General features: G+C 38.8%; 1 protein-coding gene across 1 annotated transcript in view; it reads right to left on the bottom strand.

The window, feature by feature from the left end:
• Window positions 1–15,134, bottom strand: part of RPS6KA6 (ribosomal protein S6 kinase A6) — a 388,962-nt gene extending 373,828 nt beyond the window's left edge. Inside the window, exon 1 of the mRNA XM_070784482.1 lies at window positions 15,012–15,134. The gene's annotated coding sequence lies outside the window, so the exon portion shown is untranslated. The remainder of the gene's footprint in view (window positions 1–15,011) is intronic.
• Between the last annotated feature and the right edge of the window lie 901 nt (window positions 15,135–16,035).

Genomic DNA, 16,035 nt, shown 5'->3' with positions numbered 1-16,035 from the left:
CCATGAATCAAGGCAAACTGGAAGTGGTCAAACAAGAGATGGCAAGAGTGAATCTCGACATTCTAGGAATCAGCGAACTGAAATGGACTGGAATGGGTGAATTTAACTCAGATGACCATTATATCTACTACTGCAGGCAGGAATCCCTCAGAAGAAATGGAGTAGCCATCATGGTCAAAAAAAGAGACCAAAATGCAGTACTTGGATGCAATCTCAAAAATGAAAGAATGATTTCTGTTCATTTCCAAGGCAAACCGTTCAATATCAAAGTAATCCAAGTCTATGCCTCAACCAGTAACGCTGAAGAAGCTGAAGTTGAATGGTTATATGAAGACCTACAAGACCTTTTAGAACTAACACCCAAAAAAGATGTCCTTTTCATTATAGGGGACTGTAATGCAAAAGTAGGAAGTCAAGAAACACCTGAAGTAACAGGCAAATTTGGCCTTGGAATACGGAATGAAGCAAGGCAAAGACTAGGAGAGTTTTGCCAAGAAAATGCACTGGTCATAACAAACACCCTCTTCCAACAACACAAGAGAAGACTCTACACATGGACATCACCAGATGGTCAACACCGAAATCAGATTGATTATATTCTTTGCAGCCAAAGACCAGGAGCTGACTGTGGCTCAGACCATGAACTCCTTATTGCCAAATTCAGACTTAAATTGAAGAAAGTAGGGAAAACCACTAGACCATTCAGGTATGACCTAAATCAAATCTCTTACGATTCTACAGTGGAAGTGAGAAATAAATTTAAGGGCCTAGATCTGATAGATAGAGTGCCTGATGAACTATGGACAGAGGTTCGTGACATTGTACAGGAGACAGGGAACAAGACCATCCCCATCAAAAAGAAATGCAAAAAAGCAAAATGGCTGTCTGGGGAGGCCTTACAAATAGCTGTGAAAAGAAGAGAAGTGAAAAACAAAGGAGAAGAGGAAAGATATAAACATCTGAATGCAGAGTTCCAAAGAATAGCAAGAAGAGATAAGAAAGCCTTCCTCAGCGATCAATGCAAAGAAATAGAGGAAAACAACAGAATGGGAAAGACTAGACATCTCTTCAAGAAAATCAGAGATACCAAAGGAACATTTCATGCAAAGATGAGCTCGATAAAGGACAGAAATGGTATGGACCTAACAGAAGCAGAAGATATTCAGAAGAGATGGCAAGACTACACAGAAGAACTGTACAAAAAAGATCTTCACAACCCAGATAATCATGATGGTGTGATCACTGACCTAGAGCCAGACATCCTGCAATGTAAAGTCAAGTGGGCTTTAGAAAGCATCACTACGAACAAAGCTAGTGGAGGTGATAGAATTCCAATTGAGCTATTTCAAATCCTGAAAGATGATGCTGTGAAAGTGCTGCACTCAATATGCCAGCAAATTTGGAAAACTCAGCAGTGGCCACAGGACTGGAAAAGATCAGTTTTCATTCCAATCCCAAAGAAAGGCAACGCAAAAGAATGCTCAAACTACCGCACAATTGCACTCATCTCACACGCTAGTAAAGTAATGCTCAAAATTCTCCAAGCCAGGCTTCAGCAATATGTGATCCATGAACTTCCTGATGTTCAAGCTGGTTTTAGAAAAGGTAGAGGAACCAGAGATCAAATTGCCAACATCCGCTGGATCATTAAAAAAGCAAGAGAGTTCCAGAAAAACATCTATTTCTGCTTTATTAACTATTCCAAAGCCTTTGACTGTGTGGATCACAATAAGCTGTGGAAAATTCTGAAAGAGATGGGAATACCAGACCACCTGACCTGCCTCTTGAGAAATTTGTATGCAGGTCAGGAAGCAGCAGTCAGAACTGGACATGGAACAACAGACTGGTTCCAAATAGGAAAAGGAGTTTGTCAAGGCTGTATATTGTCACCCTGTTTATTTAACTTATATGCAGAGTACATCATGAGAAATGCTGGACTGGAAGAAACACAAGCTGGAATCAAGATTGTTGGGAGAAATATCAGTAACCTCAGATATGCAGATGACACCACCCTTATGGCATAAAGTGAAGAGGAACTAAAAAGCCTCTTGATGAAAGTGAAAGTGGAGAGTGAAAAAGTTGGCTTAAAGCTCCGGTCCCACCACTTCATGGGAAATAGATGGGGAAACAGTGGAAACAGTGTCAGAGTTTATTTTTCTGGGCTCCACAATCACTGCAGATGGTGACTGCAGCCATGAAATTAAAACATGCTTACTCCTTGGAAGGAAAGTTATGACCAACCTAGATAGCATATTGAAAAGCAGAGACATTACTTTGCCAACAAAGGTCCGTCTAGTCAAGGCTATCGTTTTTCCAGTGGTCATGTATGGATGTGAGAGTTGGATTGTGAAGAAGGCTGAGTGCCAAAGAATTGATGCTTTTGAACTGTGGTGTTGGAGAAGACTCTTGAGAGTCCCTTGGACTGCAAGGAGATCCAACCAGTCCATTCTGAAGGAGATCGGCCCTGGGATTTCTTTGGAAGGAATGATGCTAAAGCTGAAACTCCAGTACTTTGGCAACCTCATGCGAAGAGTTGACTCATTGGAAAAGACTGTGATGCTGGGAGGGATTGGGGGCAAGAGGAGAAGGGGACGACAGAGGATGAGAATGCTGGATGGCATCCCTGACTCAATGGACATGAGTCTGAGTGAACTCTGGGAGTTAGTGATGGACGGGGATGCCTGGCGTGCTGCGATTCATGGTGTCGCAAAGAGTCGGACACAACCGAGTGACTGATCTGATCTGATCTGATCTGCCCCTCAAAAGCAAGAAGTTGTTTTGGAATGACAACGATGCCCCTTTCCCTTGGCAACATAATTCTCCTAAAAGAAAAGTCAGGGATGAGACAGTCAATTCTTAGGTAGGTTGATAAGAATTCCTGGGTCCCCGATGAGGAGAAAGGCATCTGGGGCTCTCAATAAGAGAAAAGAACAAGCTTTTTTCCTACATTCCTTCATCTTAATCATATAAAATATTTTTTTTCTTTAAGCCCAAGGCTGATGATTACAAAACAGCAACAACCAAAAACTCATCTTAAACTCTGTACTCAGAATTCTATAACAACTATGTATCCTGCTTAAAGACATGTTTCTCCTTAAGAATCTTCTGACTAATCCTGTTATCTTAAAATATATCTTGTTGGGGGAGGGTTAAGAAGGTGAAGGAATAGGATGGGGAGACCTTTTTCTCCGGCACAAATTCATCCAAAGATCACTTGAATGCTAAGCAACTTCCACAAAACAATCTGAATGCTGGCAGAGGACACCAGGCACCCAGAAAGGCAGCTAATTCTCTTCGAAGGGAGGTAGAACAAAACATAAAAGACAAAAAGAGAGACAAAAGAGTTAAGGATGGAGACCCGTACTGGGGAGGAACTTGTGAAGGAGGAGAAGTTTCTGAACACCAGGAAACCCTCTCACTGGCTTGTCTGTGGGGAGTTTTGGAATATCAATGGGCAACATAACTGGGAGTAAAAAAAAAAAAAAAAACAACCCACAGAATATGTGTCTAATCACAACTCCCAGCAGAGAAGTAGCCCAGACGCTTGCGTCCACCATGAGTTAGCAGGGGCTGAACAGGGAGGTGTGGGTTGCATGCTTAGGGTAAGGACTTGACCTGAAAGCCCTGTGGACAATCTGAGGGAGCTAACGTGAGATAGTAACCCAAACTGTAGGACAGCCAGAGAGAGAGAGAAATAAAAAAGAGAGAGACAGGGAAATTTCCCATGAAAAGCTCTAACCTAAGGCATACCCTGGCCAGTTCACAGAACAAAGGATTGAGTGAATATCAGAGGACAGCTAGCTGGCTGCAGACTGGGCCATTCCCCTGCTGAAGGGAGAGAGGCAGGCGGGCGACAGCCAGAGCCAGAAGGGGAGGGGAAATCTTGGACCCAGAGATGGCATCCTCCACCAAATTGTGAGCAGGCTCCCAGTTGCTAACCAAGTCTTCCTGGGATCCTGGATGGTTAACATCTGCCAGAAGGGTCATAGCCTGAGATGAGCTCCCCAGAGGAGACACACAGCACACCTGAGACGGCTCTTGTGGCACACCCAGGAAACTGAGCAGCTGGGAATGGGAAGGTGATAAGATGCACCACACATCTGAAACAGTGAGCTCACCAAGCACCTTGTCGCCTGAGCTGCTCGGACCTGAGAACGGCACAAAACGCAGGCCAAACTGAGTCTGGGCCTTTGTGGAATACCCGAGAACCTGAACCTGAGAAGCTCAGACCTGGGAAGTGCATGCAACCCAGGGCCTGCCTTGGAGAGTTCCCCTGAAGAGTAACCTCGAGCCTGAGCAGTGTAGACCAGGAAAGCACACACCACCGTGAGCTGGGGCAAATCCAGTGTGGTGCAGACACTGCGAGCACTCCCCACACATGCCAGTGATATTTATTTGCAGTGTTCCTCCCTCCACACAACACAACTGAACAAGTGAGCCTAAGTAAATGACCAACTTTGCCCCCTTCTGTCAGGGCAGAAACTAGACACTGAAAAGACTTACAAACAGAGGAAGCCAAAATAAACAAAGAAGAGGGAACTACTTTGGAAGTGACAGATGCAACAGATTAAAACCCTGTAGTTTGCATTGACTACGTTGGAAGGGGCCTATAGACCTTGAGAAGTATAAGTTGGAACAAGGAACTATCTGGAACTGAACGGACCCCAAACTGCCCTCAACAGCTCCAGAGAAATTCCTAGATATATTTTACTATTATCATTTTTATTTTTTTTTTATTTTAAGTTCTTTACTACTCCTTTAATTTTCATTTTTATAACCTGCTATTAACTTGCAAAAAAGACCTTAGTTTTAAAGCAAATTTCATATATATATATATATAAAATAATTCGGGGGATTTTTTTTTTTTAACATTGTATTTTTGAGAGTCTAATCTCTACTCTAGATTTTTAATGTCTGCTTTTTGTATTTGTTATCAATTTTTTACCTTTAACAATCTAATCTTCAGTACCCATTTTTACTTATGAGTGTGATTACTGGCTTGATTGCTGTCTCCCCTTTTGACTCTCCTTTTTCTCCCCCAGGTCACCTCTATCTCCTCCCTCCCCCTTCTCTTCTCTACTTAATTCTGTGAATCTCTTTGGGTGTTCCAGGCTGTGAAGAACACTTAAGGAAGTGACTATTGGCTAGATTGCTCTCTGCCCCTTTTATTCCCCCTCTTCTCCTCCTGGTTAACTCTATCTCCATCCTCCCTCTTCTCTTCTCCATGTAACTTTGTGAACCTCGCTGGGTGTCCCTCACTGTGGAGAATCTTTTTGCCATTAACCCAGATGTTTTATCATCAGTGCTGTATGGATGGACAAGTCTTGAAGCTACTGTAAGAATAATACTGAAAGCCAGAGGCTAGAGGCTTAAATCCAAAGCTTGAGAATACCAGAAAACACCTGACTCCAGGAAATTAATCGACAAGAGCTCCTCAAAAAGCCTCCATACCTATACTGAAACCAAGCTCCACCCAAAAGCCAACAAGTTTCAGAGCAAGACATAACAAGCTAATTCTCCAACAATGCAGGAACATAACCCTGGGCCTTAAAATACAGGCAGCCATAAGTCAAACCAAACACATAGACACCTCAAAACTCATTACTGGAAACTCCATCACACTCCAGAGAGAAGCGATCAAACTCCACCCAGCAGAACACCAACACAAGCTTCCCTAACCAGGAAACCTTGACAAGCCACTCGTCCAAACCCACCCACAGGGAGGAACCTCCATAATAGAGAGGAACCACAGACTTCTAGAATACAGAAAGGCCACCCCAAACACAACAATCTAAACAAGATGAGGACAGAGAAATATTCAGCAGGTAAAGGAACATGATAAATGCCCACCAAAACAAACACAAAAGAAGGAGATAGAGAGTCTACCTGAAAAAGAATTCAATATAATGATACTAAAAATGATCCAAAATCTTGAAAAGAAAATGCAGTTACAGATAAATACTCTGGAAACAAGGACTGAGAAGATGCAAGAAATTATTAACAAGGAATTAGAAGAAATAAAAGAGAGTCAATCAATAATGAATAATGCAATAACTGAGATCAAAAGCAATCAGGAGGGAACCAACAGTAGAATAACTGAGGCAGAAGATAGGATAAGTGAGGTTAAAGATAGAATGGTGAAAACAAATGAAGCAGAGGAAAAAAAGAGAAAAGATTTAAAAGAAATGAGGAAAACCACAGAGACCTCTGGGACAATGTCAAACTCCCCAACATTTGAATCATAGGAGTCCCAGAAGAAGACAAAAAGAAAGACCATGAGAAAATACTTGAGGAGATAATAGTTGAAAACTTCCCAAACATGGGGAAGGAAATAGCCACCCAAGTCCAAGAAACACAGAGTCCCAAACAGGATAAACCCAAGGTGAAACCCTTCCTAGAAACATATTAATCAAATTAGCAAAGATCAAACACAAAGAGTGAATATTAAAATGAGCAAGGGAAAAGCAATAAATAACACACAAGGGGATTCACGTAAAGATAACAGCTGATCTTTCAATAGAAACTCTTCAGGCCAGAAGGGAATGGCAGGACATACGTAAAGGGATGAAAGAGAAAAACCTACAACACAGATTACTGTACCCAGCAAGGAACTCATTCAAATATGAAGGAGAAACCAAAAGCTTTACAGACAAGCAAAAGCTAAGAGAATTCAGCACCCCCAAACCAGCTCTTCAACAAATACTAAAGGATCTTCTCTAGACAGGAAACACAGAAAAGGTTTATAAACTTGAACCCAAAACAACAAAATAAATGGCAACAGGATCATACTTATCAATAATTACCTTAAAAATAAATGGGTTGAATGCCCCAACCAAAATACAAAGGATGGCTGAATGGATACAAAAACAAGACCCCTATATATGTTGTCCACAAGAGACCCACCTCAAAACAAGGGACACATACAGACTAAAAGTGAAGGGCAGGAAAAAGATATTTCACACAAATGGAGACCAAAAGAAAGCAGGAGTAGCAATACTCATATAAGATAAATGGAATTTGAAATAAAGGCCATGAAGAGACAAAGAAGGACACTACCTAATGATCAAAGGATCAATTCAAGAAGAAGATATAACAGTTATAAATAAATATGTACCCAACATAGGAGTACCACAATATGTGGTACTAAGCAAATGCTAACAAGTATGAAAGGGGAAATTAACAATAACACAATAATAGTGGGAGGCTTTAATACTCCACTCATACCTATGGATAAATCAACTAAACAGAAAATTAGCAAGGAAACACAAACTTTAAATGATACAATGGACCAATAGACCTAATTGATATCTATAGGACATTTCAGCCCAAAACAATGAATTTCACCTTTTTTCTCAAGTGCACACGAAACCTCCAGGATAGATCACATCTTGGGCCATAAATCTAGCCTTGGTAAATTAAAAAAAAAAAAAAAAAAAAAAAAACTGAAATCATTTCAATCACGTTTTCTGATCACAATGCAATATGTTAGATGTCAACTACAGAGAAAAAAAAAAAAAGATCAGAAGTTGATGTGGCTCAGATCATGAACTCCTTATTGCCAAATTCAAATTCAAATTGAAGAAAGGGGGAAAAACCACAGGACCATTCAAGTATGACCTAATTCAAATCCCTTCAAATTATACAGTGGAAGTGAGAAGTAGATTTAAGGGACTAGATCTGATAGACAGAGTGCCTGATGAACTATGGACAGAGGTTTGTGAAAGTGTAGAGGAGAAATGGGGTAAGACCATCTCAAGAAAAAGATGCAAAAAATAAAAATAAAAATGGCTGTTTGAGGAGGCCTCACAAATAGCTGTGAAAAGAAGGGAAGTGAAAAGCAAAGGAAAAAAGGAAAGACATATCCATTTGAATGCAGAGTTCCAAAGAATAGCAAGGAGAGACAAGAAAGCCTTCATTTCATGCAAAGATGGGCTAAAGAAAGGACAGAATTGGTATGGACCTAAATGAAGAAGAAGCTATTAAGAAGAAGTGGCTAGAATACACAGAAAAACTGTACAAGAGAGATCTTCAAGACCCAGATAATAATAGTGGTGTGATCACTCACCTAGAGCCAGACATCCTGGAATGTGAAGTCAGGTAGGCCTTAGGAAGCATCACTACCAGCAAAGCTAGTAGAGGTGATGGAATTCTAGTGGACCTATTTCAAATTCTAAAAGATGATGCTGTGATAGTGCTGCCTTCAATATGTCAATGAATTTGGAAAACTAGGCAGTGGCCAAGGGACTCAAAAAGGTCAGTTTTCATTCCAATCCCAAAGAAAGGCAATGCCAAAGAGTGCTCAAACTACTGCACAGTTGCACTAATTTCACAGGTTAGCAAAGTAATGCTCAAAATTTTCCAAGTCAGGCTTCAGCAATATGTGAACTGTGAATCTCCAGATAGTCAAGCTCGTTTTAGAAAAGGCAGAGGAACCAAAGTTCAAATTGCCAACATCTGCTGGGTCATTGAAAAAGCAAGAGAGTTCCAGAAAAACACCTATTTCTGCTTTATTGACTATGCCAAAGCCTTTGACTGTGTGGATCACAATAAACTGTGGAAAATTCTGAAAGAGTTGGGAATACCAGATCACCTGACCTGCCTCTTGAGAAACCTGTATGCAGGTCAAGAAGCAACAGTTAGAATTGGACATGGAACAACAGATTGGCTTCAAATAGGAAAATGAGTACATCAAGGCTGTATATTGTCACCATGCTTATTTAATTTATATGCAGAGTACATCATGAGAAACACTGAGCTGGATGAAGCTGAAGCTGAAATCAAGATTGCCGGGAGAAATATCAATAATCTCAGATATGCAGATGACACCATCCTTATGGCAGAAATTGAAGAACTAAAGAACCTCTTGATGAAAGTGAAAGAGGAGAGTGAAAATGTTGGCTTAAACCTCAACATCCAGATAACTAAGATCATGGCATCCAGTCCCATCACTTCATGGCAAATAGTTGGGGAAAGAGTGGCTGACTTTGCTTTGTGGGCTCCAAGATTACTGCAGATGGTGACTGCAGCCATGAAATTAAAAGACGCTTGCTCCTTGGAAGGAAAGTTATGACCCACATAGTTCGGTTCAGTTCAGTTCAGTCGCTCAATCGTGTCTGATTTTGCATCCCCATGAATCGCAGCATGCCAGGCTTCCCTGTCCATCACCAACTCCTGGAGTTTCCCCAAACTCATGTCAATCGAGACAGTGATGCCATCCAGCCATCTCACTCTCTGTCATCCCCTTCTCCTCCTGCCCCCAATCCCTCCCAGGATCAGGGTCTTTTCCAATGAGTCAACTCTTCACATGAGGGGGCCAAAGTATTGGAGTTTCAGCTTTAACATCAGTCCTTCCAATGAATAGCCAGGACTGATATCCTTTAGGATGGACTGGTTGGATCTCCTTGCAGTCCAAGGGACTCTCTAGGTTGGTCATAACTTCCTTCCAAGGAGTAAGAGTCTTTTAATTTCATGGCTGCAGTCACCATCTGCAGTGATTTTGGAGCCCAGAAAGATAAAGTTTGACACTGTTTGCACTGTTTCCCCACCTATTTCCAATGACCTACATAGGCAGCATATTAAAAAGCAGAAATATTACTTTGTCAACAAAGGTCTGTCTAGTCAAGGCTATGATTTTTTCCAGTAGTCACGAGTGGATGTGAGAATTTGGCTTTAAAGAAAGCTGAGCCCCAAATAATTGATGCTTTTGAACTGTGGTGTTGGAGAAGACTCTTGAGAGTCCCTTGGACTACAAGGAGATCCAACCTGTCCATCCTAAAGGAAATCAGTCTTGGATTTTCATTGGAAGGACTAATGTTGAAACTGAAACTCCAATACTTTGGCCACATGATGTGAAGAAAGGAGTCATTTGAAAAGACCCTGATACTAGGAACGTTTGACGGCAGAAGCAGGAGGGGATGACAAATGATGAGATGGTTGGATGGCATCATTGACTCAATGGACATGAGTTTGAGTAAAGGATGGGAGTTAGTGATATCCAGGGAGGCCTGGTGTGCTGCAGTCCTTGGGGTAGCAAAAAGTGAGACACGATTGAGTGAATGAACTGAACTGAACTGAATTGAATAGGAAAAAAACTATTAAAAATACAAAAAAATGGACGCTAAATAACATGCTTCTGAATAACCAACAGTAAAAGCAGTGCTAAAGGGATGGTTCGTAGCAATACAAGCTTACCTCAGAAACAAGAGAAAAAAAAAACATAACCTTACTCTACACCTAAAGCAACAAGAAAAAGAAGAAATGAACACCAGGGTTAGTAGAAGTAAATAAATCATAAAAATTAGGACAGAAATAAATTAAAAAGAAACAAAGGAGACCATAGCAAAAATCAACAAAGCCAAAAGATGGTTCTTTGAGAAGGTAAGATCATTAGCCAGACTCATCAAGAAAAAAAGGGAGAAGAATCAAATCAACAAAATTAGAAATGGAAATGGAGAGATCACAACAGACAACACAGAAATACAAAGGATCATAAGAGACTAGTATCAACAACTATATGCCAGTAAAATGGACAATTTGGAAGAAATGGACAAATTCTTAGAAAAGTATAATTTTCCAAATCTGAACCAGGAAGAAATAGAAAATCTTAACAGACCCATCACAAGCAAGGAAATCGAAACTGTAATAAAAAATCTTCCAACAAACAAAACGCAGGACCAGATGGCTTCAAAAGTGAATTCTACCAAAATTTTAGAGAACAGCTAACACCTATCCAACTCAAACTCTTCCGGAAAATATCAGAGGAAGGTAAACTTCCAAACTCATTCTATCAAGCCACAATCACCCTAATACTAAAACCAGACAAAGATGCCTAAAAAAAGAAAACTACAGTCCAGTATCACTGATGAACATAGATGCAAAAATCCTTAACAAAATTCTAGCGATCAGAATCTAGCAACACATTAAAAAGATCATAAACCATGACCAAGTGGGCTTTATCTCAGGGATGCAAGGATTCTTCAATATTTGCAAATCAATCAAAGTGATACACCACATTAACAAATCGAAAGATAAGAACCATATGATTATCTCAATAGATTCAGAGAAAGCCTTTGACAAAATTCAACATCTATTTATGATAAAAATTCTCCAGAAAGCAGGCATAGGAGGAGCATATTTCAACATAATAAAAGGCATATATGATAATCCACAGCAAACATTATCCTCAATGGTGAAAAATTGAAAGCATTTCCCCCAAAGTCAGGAACAAGACAAGGGTGCCCACTCTCACCACTACTATTCAACATAGTTTTGGAAGTTTTAGCCACAGCAATCAGAGAAGAAAAAGAAATAAAAGGAATCCAGATTGGACAAAAGTAAAACTCTCACTGTTTGCAGATGACATGATCCTTTACATAGAAAACCCTAAAGACTCCACCTGAAAATTACTAGAGCTAATCAATTAACATAGGAATGTTTCAGGATATAAAATTAACACACAGAAATCCCTTGCATTCCTATACACTAACAATGAGAAAACAGAAAGAGAAATTAAGGAAACAATTCCATTCACCATTTCAACTAAAAGAACAAAATACTCAGGAATAAATCTACCTAAAAAAAACAAAAGACCTGTATAAAGAAAGCTATAAAACTCTGCTGAAAGAGATCAAAGATGACACAAATAAATGGAGAAATATACAATGTTCGTAGATCAGAAGAATCAATATAGTGAACGTGAGTACACTAACGAAAATAATCTATAGATTTAATGTAATCCCTATCAAGCTACCAACAATAGTTTTCAGATAACTAGAATAAATAGTTTCACAATTTGTATGGAAATACAAAAAACCTCGAATAGTCAAAGCAATCTTGAGAAAGAAAAATGGAACTTGAGGAATCAACCTGCCTGACTTCAGACTATACTACAAAGCTACAGTCATCAAAACAGTATGGTACTGGCAGAAAGACAGAAATATAGATCAATGAAACAAAATAGAAAGCCCAGAGATAAATTCATGTACCTATGGACACCTTATCTTTGACAAAGGAGGCAAGAATATACAATGAAGAAAAGATAATCTCTTTAACAAGTGGTGCTGGGGAAACTGGTCAATCACTTGTAAAACACTGAAACTAGAACACTTTCTAACACCATACACAAAAATAAACTCAAAATGGATTAAAAATCTAAATGTAAGACCAGAAACTATAAAACTCCTAGAGGTAAACATAGGCAAAACACTCTCAGACATAAATCACAGCAGGATCCTGTATGACCCACCTCCTAGAGTAATAGAAATAAAAGTAAAAGTAAGCAAATGGGACCTAATTAAACTTAAGAGCTTCTGCAAAATGATGGAAACTATAAGCAAGGTGAAAAGACAGCCTTCAGAATGGGAGAAAATGATAGCAAACTAAGCAAATGGCAAAGAATTAATCTCAAAAATATACAAGCAGCTCCTGCAGCTCAATTCCTACAAAATAAATGACCCAATAAAACAATGGGCCAAAAACTAAACAAACATTTCTCCAAAGAAGACATACAGATGGATAACAAACACATCAAAAGATGCTCAACGTCACTCATTGTCAGACAAATGCATGTCAAAACCACAGTGAGGTACATCTTATACCAGTCAGAATGCCTGCTATCCTAAAGTCTAAAAACAATAAATGCTGGAGAAGGTGAGGAGAAAAGGGAACCCTCCTACACTGTTGGTGAGAATGCAAACTAGTACAGCCACTATGGATAACAGTGTGGAGATTCCTTAAAAAACTGGAAATAGAAGTGCCATATGAGCCAGCAATCCCACTGCTTGGCATACACACCAAGGAAACCAGAATTGAAAGAGACACCTGTACCCCAATGTTCATCGCAGCACTGTTTACAACTACGACATGGAAGCAACCTAGATGTCCATTAGCAGATGAATGGATAAGAAATCTGTGGTATATATACACAATAGAATATTACTCAGATATTAAAAAGAATGCACTTGTATCAGCTTTAATGAGGTGGATTCAACTGGAGCCTATTACACAGACTGAAGTAAGTCTGAAGGAAAAACACCAATACAGTATATTAATGCATATATATTAAATTTAGAAAGATGATAATGATGACCTTATATGTAAGACAGCAAAAGAGACACAGATGTAAAGAACAGACTGTGAATTGGCTCAGCCACTATGTAGTACAGTATGGAGTTTCCAAAAACAGTATAAATAGAACTACCATATGACACAGCAATTCCACTTCTGGGCATGTATCTGGAGCAAACCATAATTCAAACATATATATGCATTGTAAAGCAATTATCCTTCAATTGAAATAAATACATTAAAATATATAAATTAATATCAATATATATATACATGCACCCCAATATTCTTTGCTGTAGTATTTACAATAGGCAGAACATGGAAATAATTTAAATATTCATCAACACATGAATGGATAAAGAAAACTTTGTACACATATACAATGGATTATTGTTGTTGTAGTTTGGTTGCTAAGTCATGTCCAACTCTTTGTGACCCCATGGACTATGGCCCACTCAGCCATAGAAAAAGAATGAAATCATGCCGTTTGCAGAGATGTGGATAGACCCAGAGACTGTCATACAGAGTGAAGTAAGTCAAAAAGAGAAAAGCAAATATCACTTATATGTGGAATCTAGAAAAATGGTACAGATGAACTTATTTGCAAAGCAAAAATAGACACAGATATAGAGAACAAACTATGGATACCAAAGTGGGAAGTGGGGTGGGATAAATTGACAGTTTGGGATTACATATATACACTTTTTTACAAATTGATAACTAATGAGAACCTACTATAAAGCACAGGGAACTCTATTCAATGCTAGGTGGTGACCTAAATGGGAAGGAAATTTTAAAAAGTGGGGATATATGTATACCTATAACTTATTTACTTTCCAGTACAGCAGAAACTTTCACCACATTGCAAAGCAACTATACTCCAATAGAAATTAAAAAAAAAAAAAAAATCCTGAGCACACTCCAGACCTCCCGCACCAGAATGTGAGCAATGGTGCCTATAAATTAGTAGTTTACACATGCGTTTCAAGTAGTTCCTCCTTTTGAGAACCACTGCTATAAACTACAGGCTACTTCAATAGCAGTTATTTTTGAATAACACAAAACCTCAGGATTATGAAGACAGAGAGAGATGATTTAGGTAGGGTTAAGATTCAAAAATTGAGATGCAGTCCTTTCTTGTTAAATCTTCATGTAGCAAATATCATAAACTCACAAACCACAAAGAGTTATATTTTCATTGCACTTTTAAACATTTTTTAACATGTTACAGTTGTAACATTTTTAACATTAAAAATTTGTTTTGCCTTTTTCCATAAGATGTTATGTAAAAACCCAAATGAACTGTTTTGGTCAACCCAATATAATTCACCCATATCATTGACTTATCTACCTTTCACCCCTCCACCACTCTTTTACTACAGGAAATCTACCAAATCATTGCTTTGGGGTAGTGACTTCCACAGAGTAGTCTACTTTTACAGAAGCCATCCAGTAATCCTACAGCTTCAACAGAAGCAATATAATTTTCTTTGTGGCATCTCTAAATCTGATTATAACTATGACAATTAAGCCTATAGACTTGTAGCAGGCAAGGAAAGTTATCGGAGCCTCATATCAGGTTTTTCCTGTAGTCCGTTCTATGGATCCACCCAGATGCAGATTTACTGTGAAGCTAATGAAGTTGAAGCTTCAGGGGCCCTCACTTGCATAAATACTTTCCAAGACTCTGAGAGGTATGTTAGCAATATGTTCACATGCTGATATGCTTGTATAATATTTGCAAGTAAATGGCATGCATTTTTTCCCTCACATAAGGAATGCCATGCTATGTACATTTCAAGCCCTACAAAACTAGATCCATTCTGGGTCTATGGTATCACAAGCATATTCTAGTTCCCAGTAATTAGAACCCTATGGACTGAGTTCCAAATAGATACAGATTTTTTTTTAACCATATTTTGCTTAGAGTGAATAATGTTACTTACCTGAAATGTCTCTCTAATTTGTAGCTCTGAGGTCTGTTAGAATTCACAGGAAGAGAGTATCTTCTTTTTTCATTTAATGAGTTGTTTTCTTCACTTGACTGCTTTGAAGGCAACTGTGGGTTGTTTTCTGCCCTTTGGAGTTACAGGGAGAACTGTTTCATGCAAATAGCTCTCTATTTCACCATTTGACCTATTTCTAAAGTCCTTACCTACCAGGGTCATTATCTTAGCCCAAGCTCTGTTTTCTCTTCTGTCCAATTTATCATTGTTTAATCAAGATCTGCACTGAAATGAATACATTTAGTAGCCTTCATACAGGGTTAAATTTAGCACAGTAACACATGCCAGTATTCCAATGTCATCTTGAAGCAATGCCAACATTATTTACCTCCTAGTTCTGTGAGCAGTGCCTCTAGACAATTTTTAGATGCAAAAAAACTTGCTTCAATACTCAACATCTACAATGATGAACAGAATAGTGGTTGAATATATGGCCCAAAGTAAAATTACTCATAATGAACAGAAGTTTCAGCTTTCATTCTGCCAAGGCTTCAGAAATACCTGCTTCAGTAACAAAAAAAGAAAAAAAAAAACCACTTTTTGAATATTCACTGAGTGCATGATATTGTACTAAGTGTTCCCATGATTTGATACTGTTTAAGGGGAAAAAATGGGCCTCCTATTCTTTGGGTAGCCCTAATCAAGAGTTTCACCTTCGTATGCTACTCTTAGGTCAGAAGAGAGAACAGGATAAAATCAGAATTGAAAATTTTTCTTTAAAAGTTGGCTCAACCAAAATAAAGAACAAGGGTGTTGGATTATTATTCATTGTATATATAAAATAAGAATCCATGGGTCCATGCTGATATAAAGATTATTTTATAAGTAAAAAAATGGGAGAGAACAGAAAGCTCATATCTGCTACTAGGATTTCAGCTAGTAAATGTAAAAAAAATGAGAGAAATAGAAAATCACTACTTGACAAACACTACAATAATAACATAGTCTCAAAGCATTCCCCTAT

This window comes from Bos indicus, chromosome X (genome assembly GCF_029378745.1).
Source record: "Bos indicus isolate NIAB-ARS_2022 breed Sahiwal x Tharparkar chromosome X, NIAB-ARS_B.indTharparkar_mat_pri_1.0, whole genome shotgun sequence".
Classification (NCBI taxonomy): Eukaryota; Metazoa; Chordata; class Mammalia; order Artiodactyla; family Bovidae; genus Bos; species Bos indicus.
The sequence above is the reverse complement of the archived record's forward strand: the minus strand, read 5'-3'. Positions and strand labels throughout refer to the sequence as shown.